A 19863-nucleotide genomic window follows, 5' to 3' on the forward strand; every position below is an offset into this window, starting at 1 on the left:
GGCAGGCCTGCAGACCACACACACATTGATCCTCTAGGTCGGAGAACCCTGCTGATAAACAGAGTGTTCTGATTGCCATTTCTAATTAAAGAGCCTCCCTGTGGTAGGCTGGTCTGCGCCACCATGTTTTCCCCTAATAGGATTGGTTGTCAACTCGCAGCATTATCCAATCAAATTTGGCCAGCTTTGACTTGTAATTGCATCAAAAATAAAATCTGTCCAGTTTTCTGACTTGTCTGCCACTGATCTTTACAAGCGGAAATCCTTCAAGCTGTTTGCTTCTCCCTGCCTGGATGAGCCTCCTGCCAAGGTTCAGCCGGGCCCAGCCCTCCCACCCTGAGAGGAGATTGATAAATGTTGAACATGGCCGTGTCTTTAGGGTTTCTTCACCGCTTATTTGGCCTCAAATCTTTTGGCTGCAGGCACCAATAAACTCCCGACTTGAATCATCTGACAGCAGCCAATGAGCTGCTGCTTCAGAAAAGATAACCCGCCCTCCAGACTACTGAACCTGTTGTTGTCACAACAAGGTTTTCACGATCTCAGGCCACTTCAGGAATAACCCTTTCCCCGGATGAGGGTTATAATAAGAAGCTGGCGACAGCAGCCCTACATCCGATGAGCATGTCTACCCTCCAACACAAATAACAGGCTTCATGGACATGGAAAGTTTCAAAAACACAATCTCCTCAGCTTGAAGGCAGAGAGAGAGAGAGAGAGAGAGAGAGAGAGAGAGAGAGAGAGAGAGAGAGAGAGAGAGAGAGAGAGAGAGAGAGCGGTTGCTGAATGTCTGTAGTTTGTTAAGTATGTGGGTGATTGTCTTCCAGGTTTCAGATCCGTAAAGTAGAGTGGATTTGACATTTGAGTTGAATATTTTTAGCTTGGTCTTGACTGATATGTTTTTTGTTTTCAAGATTTTATTTTAGATGCTAAATGTTGTCCTTGCTTTCCCAATTCTGGCTTTGCCCCCCGCCCCCCGATCCTCCTTCTATATTAATTAAACTCCTACGGTCTGTGAAACTGTTTACATCCTAGCTGGTTTTGATCCATGGTTATTGGTGTGTTGTTCTTGTTCTTGATTCACATTACTTTTTGATGAGTTGATTTTGAGCCCGAGCGTAGTTTGTGTGATTGGTCCTGCATCTGTTGGTGGGTGTGTGTAAGTAGTGCCAAATCTTCACCAAAATCCAGATCCTCTAGCTGTTCGGTCAGGCTCCACTGTATGCCGGTTCGGCTGTTTGTTACCTGTTTCATAGTCAAGTCTATGCAGAGGAGGAAGAGGAAGGGTGAAAGCAACCATCCCTGCCGCACCTCAGTCAGGACCTCAAAGGCCTCTGATACGCATCCTTCATGGAGAACTTGACATTGCATCCCATGGTAAGTGTTCTTGATGATGCTGATGAACTTTGGTGGGATGCCATAGTGCCCCATCAATTTCCACAGCATCTCCCGATCCACACTGTCAAAATTATTTTCAAAGTCTATGAAATTTACTAAGACAGGTCTCCACAGGATCTACTTTTGCTGAAGCCGGCCTGGTTTTCCCTCAGTTTCTCATCCACCACCTTTTGGAGTCTCTCGATTATAATGCGGTTGAGCACCTTCCCTGGTGTTGAAAGCAGCATTATTCCTCTGTAGTTTTTACACCCACTGAGGTCCCCTTTCTTTGGAATCTTTATAATGTTGCCATCTCTCCAATCTGGCGGGACATTATCTGCCTCCCAGATGATTTGCATGAGATGGTGAAGCATGGGCTTCGGCTGGTATCTCATCCGGTCCCTCTGCCTTGCCTCCTCTCTGGGCCTTTATGGCCTTCTTGATTTCAGTCTTTGTTGGGGGGTTGCAGTTTATCGCCAACAGGTTTGCGGCTGGTGGGATCGCTGCTGTTATTTGAGGGGGGTGTCTGTTAAGTAGTGCTCTAAAGTGATCCGTCCACCTCTTTAGTTGGTCTTCCTTGGTTAAGAGGAATGTTCCCTGTGTTTTTAATGTGTACTTGAGTTTGTTTGAACTTGCCTGTGAGCTTTTTTGTTGTAAGGTAGAGTTCCTTGAGGTTGTTCTTTCCTGCTGCTACCTCTGCCTGCCAGATCCTCAATGTACTTATTTTTTTCTCTTTTGAAACTTTTTTTCACTTCTTTGTTTGCTGCTTGATATTCCTTCTGCACTGTTGCCTTTGTTGCTTTGGTTTTACTTCTGATTATTACCTCTTACCTCCCCCTTCTCTCACTCACTTTCATGATCGTTTCATTGGATAGCCAGGGTTTGATGTTTGTTTTCCTTCTCCCTACCACTTTTTCGCATGTGATCTTTGGGTTTCTGCTTCCTGGTGTTGTAGTAATTGTAGTGCTTGGAACCGGTTGTGTAAAGTGACTTGGTAGAGTTCCGATGTGCCTGTATCCTGAAATTGCTGTACATTGAATTTGACGCTTCCTAGTCTGGGTTTCATGCGTTTCAGTTTCAGCTGGATCCTTGCTGTAACCAGGTGATGGTCAGATCCAGCATCAGCTCCTCTTCTAACTCTGACATCCAGCAATGAATGCCTAAACCTTTGGCTAATGCAGATGTGGTCAATCAGATCATCTGTGGTATGGTCAGCAGAAACCCAAGTTGCTTTATGGATGGGAAAATGGACCCACCGATGACCAAGTTGTTGTCTGCACAAGCCGCTGCAAATCTTTCTCCATTTTCATTGATGGATCCTACTCTATGTCTTCCCATTACCAGTTCGTAGCCATTATTGTTTCCTCCCATCTTGGAATTCATGTCTCCCAGCTGGATAATTATGTCCTTTTCTTTCTTGGCCTGGAGTATGTGGTATAGTCGGTTGAAAAAGTGATCCTTGGTTTCATCGGCTGCGTCGTTGGTGGGGGCGTAGCATTGTACTACCTGGAGCTTTATTTTCTTGTGTGTAGTATGGAATCTGGCTGTGATGATCCTTGAGTGGATGGGTTCCCAGCTGATAAGGGCCCTCTAAGCTTCTTTGGAAAGCATGAATGCTACTTCCTCTGTATGTGGTGCAGGGTCATCTGGGTGCCCGGAGTACAGTATGGACTCTCCGCTCGCAAGCCATCTGGTTTCACCCAGACCAAGGAGGGATAGATTGTACCTCCTCATCCCCTCTGCTGTCACAGCTGTCTTTCCTCCTGTATACATGGTCTTTACGTTCCATGTTGCTATGGTGGTGGGTCGTCTAGGGGTGAGAAGAAGCTTCGGACGCACTGTCTCCTTGCGGTTTTCAATGTTGTCGTCATTGTTTCTTTAGCTTGGGAAGAGTCTTCCTTTCCAAGACTTTGAGATTTTTTAGTTTTCATCTACGTTTCTGTAACATGTAGGATTTTGCGAGTTGGGGTTGCTAGCCCCAAGCCCAACCTTCCACCATTTGTGGTTTCTGGAGTTTTGGAGTTGGTTTGTTAGTACTCTCCCCTAACATATTGTCTTCCAGGTAATGGGTTACCGTCTAACATATACCAAATATATGTATATATATATTTAACTGTATGCGGAAAAAAAAGATAAATGTTTTTGTATTGCACATATATATATCAATTTAATGGGCAGCAATATAATATATATATATATATATATATATATATATATACAGAGAGAGAGAGAGGGAGAGAGAGAGAGAGAGAGAGAGAGAGAGAGAGAGAGAGAGAGAGAGAGAGAGAGAGAGAGAGAGAGAGAGAGAGAGAGAGAGAGAGTGGGTGCTGCCCATGAAATGAAATTGAAAATGAAAATACAAAACTTTGATGAAGACGGAGGGAAACAGGAGGGAGGTGATGGAAGAATGGACTGCCTGGAAAGCGCCATGGAGAGAATAATCAACAATCCTGTCCAAGGACACACAGGCTGGACGTGACATGACTGACTCCCTCTCAGAGGGCGCGCGCGCGTGTGTGCGTGTGTGTGTGTGTTTGTGTGTGTGTGTGTGTGTGTCTGTGTGTGTGTTACGTATGATGATGGAATGGCTCCATAGCCGCGGTCGTAAAAAATGTGCTAATTCTGTCACCCACACACACACACACACACACACACACACACACACACACACACACACACACACACACACACACACACACACACACACACACACACACTACCTGGGCGATGTTGGATATTAGCCGGGAATCGGTCATGCCATGATGGGTCCTGCTGACATCTAGGCGTCTGTTATTCCCTCTAAGGGGATGGTAGCAACTTCCTCCTACTCCAACATCCCCTGCATTCAGGAGTCATGTTACATATTTGCATCTGCGTATTTCCACTATGTATTTTGTGTTTGTATTATTTCAATCTCCTTTATTATTCGAATCGTGTCCTGTCATGAACTGTAGCCTTGTGAGACCGGCCTGGTCTTAGTTCAGGTCCTGTTCTCTCTGTAGACCTGCCTGGTCCTAGTACAGTTCCTGTTCTCTCTGTAGACCGGCCTGGTTTTAGTTCAGGTCCTGTTCTCTCTGTAGACCGGCCTGGTTTTAGTTCAGGTCCTGTTCTCTCTGTAGACCGGCCTTTAAGCTCACCATGTCCAGTATTCAGAATTCAAAACATTTATTCACAAATATGTTATTTTTTGCCAAGCGGAGCCAGCCAGTCCTAGCCTGGCGCCGCCCACCTACTTACTTCCGCTCAATTTTCATTTCACTTCAGTTTTATACACACAATGGCTGTGTCCCAATTCCTAGGACGCATCCTTCGAAGGCTGCATTCGAAGGATGCCTCGACGCCGTTTGCGTCACAGCGTCGCGCCAAGTGCTGTCCCAATTCCAAGGGTCCTTCAAATGCGGCCTATGAATGCAGCCTTCTTTTCCCGGATTTGAAGGATGCATCGGCTGTATCCTTCACGGCCCAACGTATCCCAAGATCCTTCACGGCCCAACGTATCCCTCCCAAGATTCATTGCGCATTCAATCAATGGAGATTAAGTTAAGTTCTGCATTTAAATGTAAGTATTTGGTTTCTAGTCACTCGAGTATTTAACGATACAAATGTTAAAAATACAAGGGCCTTTAAAACTTTTTTCATTAAAGTAATAGGCAATATAAGTAAGGTAACGTTACAGTTAGTGACGCTGTAACGTTAACTAAGAACACCCGTTAAGCCCTATAGTCTCAAATTTAAGAGGTTAAAATGGTTATATTTACCGAAATTGTGGCGATTATATAGATAATTTGCTATTCTGTAACGTTAGATAAATGGACCAACGCGAACACAGGTTGTGGACCCTGGTTTTCAGACCGTAACGTTACAGACGTTGGGATTGATTACACAGTTAACTTGGTTATTTTGCTATTTAAGCTGCTTTTGTTTGGTAGTGTAAAGCAAAACTAATTCTAACATTTGGTTTTGGTTTAGGGGGCCAGCAGCATACTGCTCGATTTATTCTATTGAGGGGGGAGAACGATGAGCTGTTCACCGGGATGAAATACTCAGCAAGTGTGGCTTGGGGGTAAAGGAACAATCGTTTATTTATATCGTAAGTTAGTTTATAAAAATTATTATAGGCCATTTATATATCTACATTTGACCATCTTGTAAAGGTTAGTTAAATTAGCCCTCATTAAACAGCAGGACAGATACAACATCCCCAGAAATCGTTTACTACAATGTCCTATTTTGGGTTATTAAAGAAAGAAAGACAAAAAAAGTCACAGCTCGCATCAGTACTAGACAGCACTAGAAAAACACACAAAGAAAAAGGGTGTTTTGACTTCTACTGGTTGTCTTATTATTATGGGCTTCATATAGGATGAGGGCTAATTTAGATGTAACCTTTACAAGATGGTCAAATATATATATTATAAATGGCCTATTGTTAACATGGGCTAATAACACGATTGATAAATGTGTCTCTTGTTTTCTCTGATTAATAATGTCTCTGTGTTTAGGACAATTCTGGAGAAAATAGGCCTGCAGGGGAAGGTGACTCCCCTGCAGGCAAAGAAAAAATGGGACAATTTAAAATAAATAAATAAAGTATGTACATGTATTTTTAAATATACATTATTTGTTTTAACCATGCAAGTTAATAAACACTTTTGCTGAAATTTGTTTTGATACTGCTGTTGTTGTTAACTGCCATGATTGATTTCCTCTGCCTTAGGATTGCAAGTATCCAGGGTCAGGAGAAGGGGTAGGTGGGAAACCCGGTGCTGCAACTTGGCCCTGGTTTGTCCCCATGGATGAGGTATTGGGACAGAGGCATTCCACCAACCCCCCTGTCCTAATTGCCTCCATCCCTGAGAACACACCAGGGCCAAGTACAGCAGTGGTGGATCAGGAGGTGGAGGACAAGGATCAGGAGGAGGAAAGACAGCGAGGGCCACGGTCCAGAAAGAGGGACGGAGAGGAAGACATGTTCCAGAGTCGCTCACTATCTTCCGAAAAGGACTCAAGACTCACCTGTTCAGAGTCCACCTCGACTGCATAGCCACCCTCCCCCTTCTGGCCACCATTGTACACTGTGTTGTATTGTATTGTATTGTATTATTGTACTTAACTGTGTAGCAACTGCAGTAGCTGCTATCATGGCTGTAACACGGGGAATTGGTTAGCCTAGCGATTGTGGTACTTGCCCTTGGTTCTATGAACATCCTTTCTGTACCGACAGCGATATATTGATGCACTTCTTATGACAAATGTACTTATTGTAAGTCGCTTTGGATAAAAGCGTCTGCTAAATGCCCTAAATGTAAATGTAAAATGTAAATGTTCCAGTTAATAAAGGAGGACATGAGGCTACAAAGGGAGGCAGAGGAGAGAAGAGCCCAGGAGAGCAGGGAAAGAATGGATAGGTTTTTCTCAATTTTGGAGCGTTTGGTGGACAAATAATTTATGGTCTGTTATATTTAACACATTGTTTATTATTATTTACATATTTATTGAAATTAACTTATTTAACTAACTTTTTTGATTAACTATTTATTAAAACCCTTAGACCTACTAACTTTTTTGTATTGACTAATGTATTCGTATATAACTTATAAAACATATATACAACAATAAAACTATTTACAACAAACATTCATGTGACTATTTACAATTATTATAAAACTACTATATACAAAAACATAATGATCAATAATAATTTTAGTTGGTTTCTTTTTTTCGCGCTGTCCGGTTTAACTTCTGTTTACTAACAGGTCAGATCAGCTGTCAGGGTTGCTAGGTGACAGGAGCAGCGCGTGGTCACGCAAGTGAAAGGGCGGTAACGGTTTGTTACGTAAACCAGAAATGCTCCGTGGACTAGACCGTCCCATTTCTTCGGCCTTCGGAGTGTCCTTCGCGGTCTACAGAGGCCGCATCCTTCGAAGGACGCGGTCTACGAAGGATGCGTCCTATGAATTGGGACACAGCCTCTACCATCAGTAGATCACCCGTCGACGCCATTTTGTTTTCAAGACTCGATAAGTAGATTGACGAACACAGAGATTGTGACATCCGTCAGCAACACACAAGCTCTGTGTTCGTCAATCAACTTATCGAGTCTTGAAAACAAAATGGAGTCGACGGGTGATCTAGTGTTTTTGAAATGGTCAAACTTGAAATGGCCTATTTTAATATCAAAGAGGTGAATTCAAAATAAAAAATATATTCAGTTGACCTTCTTTTCAAACTATAATATTTCAATGTTGTTAGTTCCATGGTGTTCACATTTCCATACACAAAATCAAAGAACCATCCTATCTCCTGAACCACGAAAACAAATGTATCACTAGTGAAAAGATGTCTCTCTCTCTGCTTCAGCTCTCCCTAGTTTTCAACTCTTCCACCCTTTTGGATAAAAATGGCCTCTGTTTGAAATTATCCTCTCCATCATCATCCTCATCCTGGTCCCTTCATTTTTCTAATGCCAGCATCTGACTATAAGGAAGGGTCTTTTTTATTAAGCCCTTGCAAACTGTCCATGTCCTAAGGTAGGGTGACCAGACGTCCTCTTTTTCCCGGACATGTCCTCTTTTCGAGACCTAAAAAATGCGTCCGGCAGGGATTCCAAAAACGTCCGGTATTTTGCCTCGTCGCAAAAAAAAAAAAAAAATATATATTATTGTTATTATTATCTTTTTATTTTTTTTTGCCTCGTCGCATATTTGTGTTTCTGGGTCTTTCACATAACCTACTAGTTATTACCATTGTATATGTCTATGGTTATTACGGCCTTCCAAGTTCTGGAAATGGTATCTCCCTTACGTTCCACCTTCTTGCGCGAGCTGACTGTAGAGAGAGTCTGTCATTGGGCGACCGATCTCATGTGCTCGTTGAGAAGGTGCCGTGTATAGACGGAATGAAACCCTCACTGAAACCCCCCCCCCCACAATCTTGCCCGGGGCGCAATTGGACCTAGGATCGCCACTGTCTGCAGCCATGCCTAAACGTAAATGTAAGTTCAAGGACGAACTAAAGAAAAAATACCCATGTTTTCGCCCCCCCCCCCCCCCCCCCCGCGACGAAGTGTCCTCTTTTTCACAAACTCAAATCTGGTCACCCTACCTAAGGCCTCAGGAGTGGGACTGGATGTCTCTCCTTGGCACTAACTCTCTGGCTCTCTCTCTGTCCTCATCCATCTCCATGTCAAGGACTCTCTCCTGTGTTCACTCCATGTCCAGGACACTCTCCTGTGTTCACTCCATGTCCAGGACTCTCCTGTTTTCCTTGTTCCTCTACCTCATTGCTCCTCATCTTCCTTCCCTTGCCTAAACCCTTTCTTTCATAATTGTATAATTGTCTTTTGAGCCGTGTTGTCCAGCAGTTGCATAATGGGTTCGCTGTTACATAATTGATGTCAGACTATCAAGGAAAATGTTGCAGATGTGCCAACTTTAAAGCTTAACGTCATTATGGGCTTTGGTTTGAGGCTTGTTGGTTGTTGTGTCAGGGATATTTCAAAGGGTGCAAAATGTATGTGCATTTAAAGCAGTCTATTTTTTTAGGATTAGTGAAGACACATTTAGATCTAATGTGACTTTTAAAAATAGATAAAAAAATGATATTCATTAATATGAACTGGAATACATTAATCCCCCCCCCCCCCCCCCCCCCCCCCCCCCCAACCGCCTCCCCCGGCAACACCAACGACTCAAGTTTAGTGGCCTGAGGGAATTCAAGAGGCGTGAAATCAACAGCAGAAACATACAAAACGCTAACCCTCCGTCTCCATACCCTTCAGTCTACAGCCTTGTCTTCAGCCTCCTGGAGGGTGGAGCTTCTCAGAGCCTCCGCCTCCCTGCGCCGCTGGGTACACACAGATACAGCCTATCTGTTTCGCCATCACTGTTTAACGTCTAAATTGTCGCTGTGGACACTGAGCCAACATATCCACTTCCTTCCATATCTCCTCATCGCCACATCTTCTCCTTTCCTTACTCCTGTCCAATCATTTCTATCTCCAGAGTTTTTGTTGTTGCTGTGAAGCTATTATCCACGCTGTGATACTCATACACATTTATACATATACATGCCAACCCGATATTGCCCGATTTCATGCTCATGCGCACAAACGTTACTCTATTGAATCGTGACCCAGAGCACGATTTTCCAACTTTTTTCGTGCTACACAGAACGCAATGTAAACCAATGTATTCTGAATGGGAGCGTTTCTCCGATGTTTTCGTGCTACATAGAATGAAATGTAAACCGATGCATGAGGAGAGAGAGAGAGAGAGTTCAGAAGGGGTGTGCACAGATAGTATAATGCACCCTCTACTTATGTTTGGGTCCAAACAATAAGTGCATCATTTTTTACAGCAGACCACCTCAAAAACATTTCGTTCTCATGCTCACGAAAAGTAATCCATTGAATCGTGCCCCAGAGTACGACTTATTTTGTGCTACACAGAACAAAATTCAAACCATTGCTTTTCAATTGGGATATGGGGTGTGCGCAGATAGTACAGTGCACCCTCCACTTGGGTATGTGTCAAAACAACAAATGCATCAAAGGGTAGAAGTAGTGTATAAGGGATAGCCTTATACAAGTTTTTTACAGCAGACCTCCTCAAAAACCTTGTATTTTGGATTAGAGCGTTTTTCACGATCAAATACTCATCAATCCTAAAAGTTATGGGCATGTAGGCCTACACGATGTCTCTGTCAAGAAAATATGTGTTTGCTGTGCGGTGTTTGCAGATGCATTGATTTAAAAGTACAACTTATTACCGCTGCATCAGCTGTTCTTTCCCAAATAATTTACCAAGAATGTGTGGATAGGTAGATGGGAGAAGCAAAGTGTATGCCTGAGGTGCACAAGCAATCCGTATGCATCGCATGCGCATGTATGCATGCGCCCTTAAAATAGCATCTGAACAACGCGCCACTGACTTTAAATCAGGTATTTCCTGGTCAGTAGCGCAATGGTATTCAGAAACGGCAAAATACCGTTTGCGCCAGAACACGCCTCCTCCTTCCGCCGAACCGCCCCTTGGGGCGCATGATCAATCCCTAATTTACCGGCGAGTGGCGGTGGTGGGAAAAGAACGCTCTGCGCCAGTTGTAAACTAGCAACGACACATGCGCCAGTGACTAACGCCTCGTGCCCACTGCACCGTCAGTCAACGGACGTGGGAAGGCGTGGCTGACGGATGGGGGAGTAGTCTTTGCAGAGGCATCCGTCAGCCAATCAAATCGCTTCGCCGGGTTCTTCCCGCTTCTTCCTGCTTGTTGCGATGCAAGATTAATAATAATAATAATAATACATTTAATTTAGAGGCGCCTTTCAAAACACCCAAGGTCACCTTACAGAGCATATAGTCATCATACATTTTTTAAAAAACAAGACATTGTGGAAAAAATAAATAAATAAATAAATAAATAAATAAACATAAGCAATAAGAAATAAATAAAAAAAAAACAAGACAAAAAAAAAAAAAAAAAAAAAAAAAAAAAAAGGGTAAAAAAGATTACCCGCTTTCCCGCTTTCCAGTTTCGTCAGAGCCCGAGTCGCGTCACAGTGCTTAAATGTGCATACGCGATCTGATTGGATGACGGAACCGTCGCTGCCGAAAAAGTTGAAAATTTTTCAACTTTCTGATGTTGGCGAACGCTCCAACTGAACGGACGGATCCACAATGCATTGCGCGTCCGTCCCCATTCAAAGTCAATGGGCAACGGTCAACTGACGGAGCAACCCGGTATCACGCAATTGCGTGCTCCTGCGCACGAACGTTAATCTATTGAAGCGTGTTCCCGAGCACGATAGTCCGACTTTTTGCGTGTTACACAAAACGAAATGTAAACCAATGCATTCTGAATGGGAGTGTTCTAAGACAATTAACGTGCTCCACAAAACGGTACGAGAGAGAGAGAAAGAGAGAGCGGGAGGGACAGAGAGAGAGAGAGAGAGCGAGAGAGAGAGAGAGAGAGAGAGAGAGCGAGAGAGAGGCTTCAGAAAGGGTGTGCGCAGATAGTACAGTGCACCCTAGTTATGTTTATGCCAAAACCTATATATATAATTAGGCTGTGGAAATTGCAATAAGTTAAGAACACAACTTCGCACGTTGAGCACACAGCCGTGTGACTCGTTTATTTTGTAAAAAAGAAAACCGGAAAACAAAGCGTGCTGAAGGTAAACAAATCCAGCATGGTCTGTGACGTCATGAGACGCACGTAATCCTTAGGGACCGCGATCCCTGAACCACCAAGAACGTAAATGACATGCAGTAAACAACAACACAATTGAAAGAACAACACATAAAGAAATACTGTAGGTGAATTATGTTACGGTCACTACAAGGCTATAATTATATTATTTAGCGTGTAATGAGACAATCTATAGCCAAATTGTCGAAGATGCCCGAGAATCTTCGGGGATATCAGCATGGGAAATCGGCGAATCAGACCCATGAAGGGGGGGGGGGGGGGACACGTTAGTTGAAGGGGGGGGGGGGGGGGGGGGACACGTTTGTTGAGGGGGGGAGACACGTTTGTAGGGGGGGGGCACGACAACGAGAGTTGGTTTTTATTGAACGCTCGACAACGAGAGTTGGTTTTTATTGAACGAGACTTCAACACGGAACAGCTGCACGAAACGATGGTCACGTCACTCTCGGTGACGGTGTCGACAATAATGTACACACGAACAATGTTCGTGTGGCCCGGTCGGACCCCGAGGGCAGGAAGGGGGGGCCTGCCCTCGGGGTCCGACCGGGCCAAGTTTCGGTGCCAAGTTTAGGTCCCAGTTAGGCCCTAGAATAAGGTATTAAAATTTCAGGGCGGTAGGACCTTCCTATCTCAAAAACTGTTTTTCCACCACATTCTGAACCATTAGGCCTTGCAGGCTACACTTCTGAGGGGCTTTGTCCAAATGACACTCCATTTGGGAAAACTTTTGTTCTCTAAGGGCTAGAACTCCAAATCTCGGATATGTCGTACACGGGGCCCCGGGAAATGTGTGTAAACATTTTAGCATCCCTAGCTATCTCGAAAAGGTCGGCAAAGGGGCGTGACCTCCAACAGTACAGTAAATGTACATAAGACAGAGGTTAGTTTCTAGTCCCCATTTTTTGTGGGATGGAGGTGTACATTTGTGGCTAAAGGTGTGTAGACACAGCTGGCCTGTGGCCACGTTTTTGAAGTCGGGGGTCAAAAGGTCAAAAGGAGCCGGCACCACGCCGCTTATGAGATAACAAAAAGTTAATGTGTGTTTCTCTCATAACTTTTTGTCATTATTAAAGAGAGGCCTGATTCTCAGATATGCATGTTGGATGGCTAGGGTGTAGGTCTGGGAAGAACTTCAGGCCAAAATCTTGCAAGCGAGCCGCTGGGTGCAGGTGCAACGAGATGGAGGACTTGCTGAGCCTGGACTTTCATAATCTTCGCTCTGTGAATGTAAAGGATGTTTGGTCGGATGTTACGATGAAGAATCATAATGTGAATGGGAATATTCTATAAATCTCTTGATATCATCTTTCGTCTCAACACTTCTGCTGCAGCCACTTAAAGTCTCACTCCGAGAACCTTAAAATATGAATCAATCCATTAGAAGTATGAAAATATCTTCCCGGTGGTGCAACAGAGCAAAAAAGGTGTCCTTTGACATCTACGTTTCGAGACGATTGCAACAGTGCCACACATGATCATATTTGAAAATGTTTCGGGGTAGTAATTAGCTGTCGATTTTGGAGGCCTTTATCAATAATGACCAGCTATAGATTTGCTTCCCGATGGAGATTTTTGACAAATTACATGTTAATTAGCATCTACACGTTAAGCTGAGTCCAATGAGATCAAGCTCGGCCTCTTGCTACACCGAGATCATGTCCTAGACCTAGGTGTACCATGTAAAATACATGTTACCATTAGCTAGAGTGTGGTTCTTGGTGTCATCAGCGCAACGTGTAGATGCTAAATAACATGTCATTTGTGACTAATCTTTATCGGGAAGCAAATCAATAGCTGCTCAGTATTGATTAAGGCCTCCAATTTCGACAGCTAATTACTACCATTAAACATGTTCGAATATGCTCATGTGTGGCACCGTTGCAATCTCCTGGAAGCGTAGATGTTGAAGGACACCTTGTTCGTCCTCTTACGCCACCGGGACGATATTAACATGCTTCTGATTGACTAATGAATTGATTCAGCTATTCCCCCAGAAGTCTGGGGTCAAAAGGTCAAAAGGAGACGGCACCACGCCCCCACATACCGTTCAAAATTCACCCAAAATGTCCTAGAAGCATCCCAAATAAAAAATGATATTATTGGCCATTTTGGCCAACGTTTTGAAATTAATAATATTTGAGGGAATATTTTTTTGTTGTTGTTTTAGCAGCGAAATGCACCGTGTGCGTGTGTGCGTGTGTGTGTGTGTGTGTGTCTGTGTGTGTCTGTGTCTGTGTGTCTGTGCGTGCGTGTGTGTGTGATTGTGTGTGCTTGTGTGTGTGTGTCTGTGCGTGTGTGTGTGTGTGTGTATAACACGCTATTTTATGTTGAAATGCGACGTAATCCAGTGTTCACGAAAAGTACACTGTCAACGTATGCTTTTGGCGACTGGGTTGGCTCTCAGATATACGTGTTTCTAACAAGATGATATCATTAAAAGTTACATAAAGTAACAGTAACAGTTAATAACACAAACGCAGGAAGCACGTGAGCTGCTAGTTTAGCGAAAGCAACCTGACGTCGTTGAAACATGCGAGCGAGCCGATCAAATCCTAATAACTATAAAACTAAAGATCAGACACAATCACTGACTGAAGATTATGCAAGTAAAAAGTATATTTCTCGCTAGAAATGTTATTAGAAACACGTTTAACAGTGAATCGGTCCTAAAATATTGCATTTCCCATTCAGATAATAAAGATTAATAAAGATCATACACATTCACTGACTGAAGATTATGTAAGGAAAATGTACATTTCTCGCTAGAAATGTCATTAGAAACGCGTTTAATGGTGTATCTGTCCTAAAATATTGCATTTCCCATTCAGATAATAAAGATTAATATAAGCTACGCCGTGTTCCGGAGCCGCGGGGGATTCTGGGAATTGGGGTTCTCAGTTGACAAATGGGGCTTTTGTTAACTTGTTTTGTTGTTAGGATTAAGTGGGGTTAATGGGTTCGGGATGTTATGTGGTTGTGTGTTGTTCTATTAACATTGTTCGTGTGTTCATTATTGTCGACACCGTCACCGAGAGTGACGTGACCATCGTTTCGTGCAGCTGTTCCGTGTTGAAGTCTCGTTCAATAAAAACCAACTCTCGTTGTCGAGCGTTCAATAAAAACCAACTCTCGTTGTCGAGCGTGCCCCCCCCCCTACAAACGTGTCTCCCCCCCCCTCAACAAACGTGTCCCCCCCCCCCCCCCCCCCCCTTCATGGGTCTGATTCGCCGATTTCCCATGCTGATATCCCCGAAGATTCTCGGGCATCTTCGACAATTTGGCTATAGATTGTCTCATTACACGCTAAATAATATAATTATAGCCTTGTAGTGACCGTAACATAATTCACCTACAGTATTTCGTTATGTGTTGTTCTTTCAATTGTGTTGTTGTTTACTGCATGTCAATTACGTTCTTGGTGGTTCAGGGATCGCGGTCCCTAAGGATTACGTGCGTCTCATGACGTCACAGACCATGCTGGATTTGTTTACCTTCAGCACGCTTTGTTTTCCGGTTTTCTTTTTTACAAAATAAACGAGTCACACGGCTGTGTGCTCAACGTGCGAAGTTGTGTTCTTAACTTATTGCAATTTCCACAGCCTAATTATATATATAGGTTTTGGCATAAACATAACTAGGGTGCACTGTACTATCTGCGCACACCCTTTCTGAAGCCTCTCTCTCGCTCTCTCTCTCTCTCTCTGTCCCTCCCGCTCTCTCTTTCTCTCTCTCTCGTACCGTTTTGTGGAGCACGTTAATTGTCTAAGAACACTCCCATTCAGAATGCATTGGTTTACATTTCGTTTTGTGTAACACGCAAAAAGTCGGACTATCGTGCTCGGGAACACGCTTCAATAGATTAACGTTCGTGCGCAGGAGCACGCAATTGCGTGATACCGGGTTGGACGGAGGTAGTGGGCACGGGGCGTTAGTCACTTGCGCCGGATGCAAGATAGGGCCCATTGTGTTTTCATCTCGTACACAAGCTCCCGCCCCCCCTCATTCCTTATTGGAGGGCTCACAAATTTGTGGAACCAGTTGTTTGTAGTCCTCGGCCCTTCTAGCAGGCAAGCAAAGTTTTACCGAGTTGACGTCAAACGCGTCATTTGCCGCCATCTCGGGAGAAAATTTGATCAGGAAAGCTGGGCCAAGGGAAGACTGGGTTAGACTGAGGTAAAAACATTATTTTTTCTATATTACAATAACGATTTTATAATGATAGAACGCCGGTTCAGAATGGGTGAAGTATCCCGTAATTACGAGATAAGATATCGTATTTACGACAGAAGGATCTCGTTTACGAGAAAAGGATCACGCCTCTCATTCATCAATAACGTTGCTGGCTAGCTGCAAGCCGGTAAAGATGACGCTATCCGACGCTATCGTATTTTATCTCCTGCTCGGGTTGAGGCATTGGGAAATATTGATGTTCCTTAAAAGTGAGGAGGGCATTAAAGGCACCCAGTGCAACTTTCGAGGCTTAAAAATAAACATTCAATTTCTAGTCTTTTTTACACGTAGTAAGTTTCAATAACTCCATACCATTACATACCGACATTCAAGCAGCAAAGATGAGACGTTGTTGTGTGGTGAGAACTGATAGAAAATCGATAACAACAACAATGCCGCCATTTTCTTTATTTTTTGTAACCTACAATAAATAAAGCAGGCTTCCAGTCAATGGAAAAATGGCTTCTCCCCACCGGCGATTGTTGTTGTTTATGATTTTCTATCAGTTCTCACCACACAGCGACGTCTCATCTTTGCTCCTTGAATGTCGATAAGTAATGGTATGGAGTTATTGAAACTTACTACGTGTAAAAAAGACTAGAAATTGAATGTTTATTTTTCATTGAATGTTTACATAAAGTTGCACTGGGTGCCTTTAATATAAGTATGTCAACATTGCGCAGACATCTGAAGTCATTGGCCGGCAAAGATGACGCTATCCGACGCTATCGTATTTTATTTCCTGCTCGGGTTGAAGCATTGGGAAATATTGATGTTCCTTAAAAGTGAGGAGGGCATTAATATAAGTATGTCAACATTGCGCAGACATCTGAAGTCATTGGCCGGCAAAGATGACGCTATCCGATGCTATCGTATTTTATTTCCTGCTCGGGTTGAGGCATTGGGAAATATGGATGTTCCTTAAAAGTGAGGAGGGCATTAAAGGGACTCTTACCTTTGTTGCATTTTTACACTTTTTTTGGATAAGGTTAAATTGGTATTAATAAGGTAATAACACTCTAATATGCAAGACAGACCCACCAGGAGTAAAAACAAACATTTATTTTACTCTCATAATATTTAGTGAAAACTTCAACCAATAAAATTCTTCGGACCGAATGACCTTATTGGCCGACAGACCTGTCTGTTTGCTGCATGGATATATAAGGTTTTCCGTCTGCTTCTTGTGGCGCATTCGGGCCCGCGTCATCAAGGCGCGTCCTCAACTAGAGGGTTTGTTTTGATTCCACGGCAGACAGTAGCGAGTAGCGACCGTAGCGACTGACGATGGCAGACCAAAGTGGTCCACGGCGTACTGAAACTGCACCATTCAGTCCGATTAGGGGACTCATCTCGGACTCAGACTCACAGAGTTACCCTCCTCTGGAGCCTCAGGAATACCTCCAGACTGTTGGCCACCAACTGCACCATTCAGTCCGACAAGGGGACCCGATTCGGCCTCAGAAGCCAAGTGGTCCCGCTCCCCTGGATGATTCTCAGGACCTCCAGACCGTTGGCAACCAACCGCACCACTCAGTCCGATTAGGGGACCCATTTCGGACTCAGACGCGACGTTGTCCCGCTACTCTGGAGCTACTGTAAGACCTCCAGACCGTTGGCACCCAACCGCACCACTCAGTCCGATTACGGGACCCATTTCGGACTCAGACGCGACGTTGTCCCGCTACTCTGGAGCTACAGGAAGACCTCCAGAACGTTGGCACCCAACCGCACCACTCAGTCCGATTACGGGACCCATTTCGGACTCAGACGCGACGTTGTCCCGCTACTCTGGAGCTACAGGAAGACCTCCAGAACGTTGGCACCCAACCGCACCACTCAGTCCGATTACGGGACCCATTTCGGACTCAGACGCGTCTTCTTCGGACTTCTTGTTTACTAGACCCCTGGTAGATATTATGACCCCTGGGAGTCTAAACATAACCCATGGGAGTCTAAACATAACCCATGGGAGTCTAGAACTTTTGTACTGTAGCGACCCTGGGACAGTTAAATAGTTTGTGTGTTATGTGTTACATTATATTTCGTTGTCCGCTATGCCAGTTGTTCTATGTGTATGTATTGTAATGTTCTTCTTGTCAATCAGCGTGGGGGCGAATCATTAGGTCAGCTGGGGGAGGGCCTTGGAAGAACAGGAGGGTGGGGGCCTGCACGCGCGTGAGACCGTGTTGGGGGTTGCCGGGGTAACCGGGGTTTGGTTTGTGTCGGTTTTCTGCCGTTGGTTACAATGTTACGGGTTTCAGTGACCTGGTTTTGGTTAATTAAAACTACCTTCAACTACAAATGACTCGACATCATTATGTCACCGGCGAGGTCGTTACAGTACTCTAAAAAATAACGCTTAGTTTTGTACGCTTAGGGGGTGGGGCATTGGAGGAAGGCGGGATGATTTGAATGTGCTGTAATTCTCAAATGCAACAAAGGTCAGAGTCCCTTTAATGTAAGTATGTCAACATTGCGCAGACATATGAAGTCATTGGGACTGTTCAGGAGAAAAGCCCAGTCGGACCTGCTACAAGTGGCTCTCTTCCTGCAGGAGCAGTTGAACCAGTACGGGATGCTTCACGGATACAAATTGATGCATCTGAAATGCATCCAAGCAGGCTTGGTAGTGACTCAAACAACTATACGGCACCTGCTCTTAATCCTAGACCCTCGAGGAGTACAACTGAGGAAACGTAATTGTCTAAGACGTCGTCTTTACATAAACCCAGGTCCAAACTTTTTGTGGCACGTCGATTCATACAACAAACTTAAACCCTATGGCATATGTATTAATGGTGCTGTCGATGAATTTTCCCGTATGGTCATATGGCTACATGCTTACACCACAAGTAGCAATCCCCGTGTTATTTCTTCCTTGATGAAGTGGAACCAGTTTTCTGAGAGATGCTACATTACCGGCTCAAGTAATCATAACCCAAAGGATTGAACAATGGTGGGGATTTTTAAGAAAACACCATGCACAATACTGGATGAATATCTTTCAAGATTTGAAGGAGCAGGACCACTTCTCAGGGGACTTACTCGACAAAAATCTAATACAGTTCACATGTCTGGATATAATTGAGGTAGCCTACTTTTGTTATTCACTGATTATTTCTTTTATGGATATTCTCTTTTATTAACAAATGTCTCTAATGCTTTAAAATGACTTTCTTTCTGTTTAGCTAAGTAGTTGTTCTGTGTGTCACTTATCATTGAAAAGCACTTTGAGCTGCATTTCTTGTAATGTTCTTTACAAAAAAAAATACCTTAGGCTATTATAGGCCTACATATCTAGGCTAAAGCAATGGTAGCCTAACCTATAATACTTCACTGTGCTATAGGCTAACCTCATAATTATTCTGACTTAGGCTACATAGAACAGAACTAATATCCCCAGTTGTAGGCCAACATTGCACTGGTTTTTGGATGCTGGGATAGGTGTACCTCTCCTCTAAATACTGTTCAAACACAATTCTAGTGTTATTATTTATTTATTTTTCCTAAAATGCATTCTAGAGTGGCTTTGGTAGTCCTAATGGACAATTCTAGGAGTAGCTGTCTTCTAGTTAAAATATCCCTTTTTGTGTTTAAACTGACTTTCTTTCTGAGCTTTTTTGGATAGTAAGGGAAGAAATGTAGCAAAAAGACTTACCTATAAAGACACCATCTTAATTTCTATAAATTCAAACCTTGCTCAAGCTTCAGCTGAGCTTTTTAATAGAAGCACAGAATGACTGTTATATACAGTCAACATGGGATATTCGGGAAGATGTGTGAGCTGAATGTTAATCATTAAAAAAAAAAATCCCCCAGAGGGAGCTGCAGGTAGTTGCGCATCTGTGGAACTGCCACAGAAATCGCCCCAGCAGGAATGCAGTTTGTCCAAGTGGATGACCACTAATGATGTACCGACTTCCCCACCTGCTTGGGACTACAGACCACATCAGAGCAGTACTCCATCAGCAAATACAAGCTTGCAGAGAGGAATCCCTGCCAAGAGGCCCATATCCATGCGATGAGACTGTTTTGACATTTGTT

At 43.7% G+C, this 19863-nt stretch overlaps 1 pseudogene; it reads right to left on the reverse strand.

Moving 5' to 3' along the window:
* Positions 1–1900: 1900 nt before the first annotated feature.
* The window catches only part of LOC130378169 (uncharacterized), an 84019-nt pseudogene continuing 66056 nt past the window's right edge, over positions 1901–19863 (reverse strand).

Source organism: Gadus chalcogrammus, chromosome 3 (assembly GCF_026213295.1).
Source record: "Gadus chalcogrammus isolate NIFS_2021 chromosome 3, NIFS_Gcha_1.0, whole genome shotgun sequence".
NCBI classification, from domain to species: Eukaryota; Metazoa; Chordata; class Actinopteri; order Gadiformes; family Gadidae; genus Gadus; species Gadus chalcogrammus.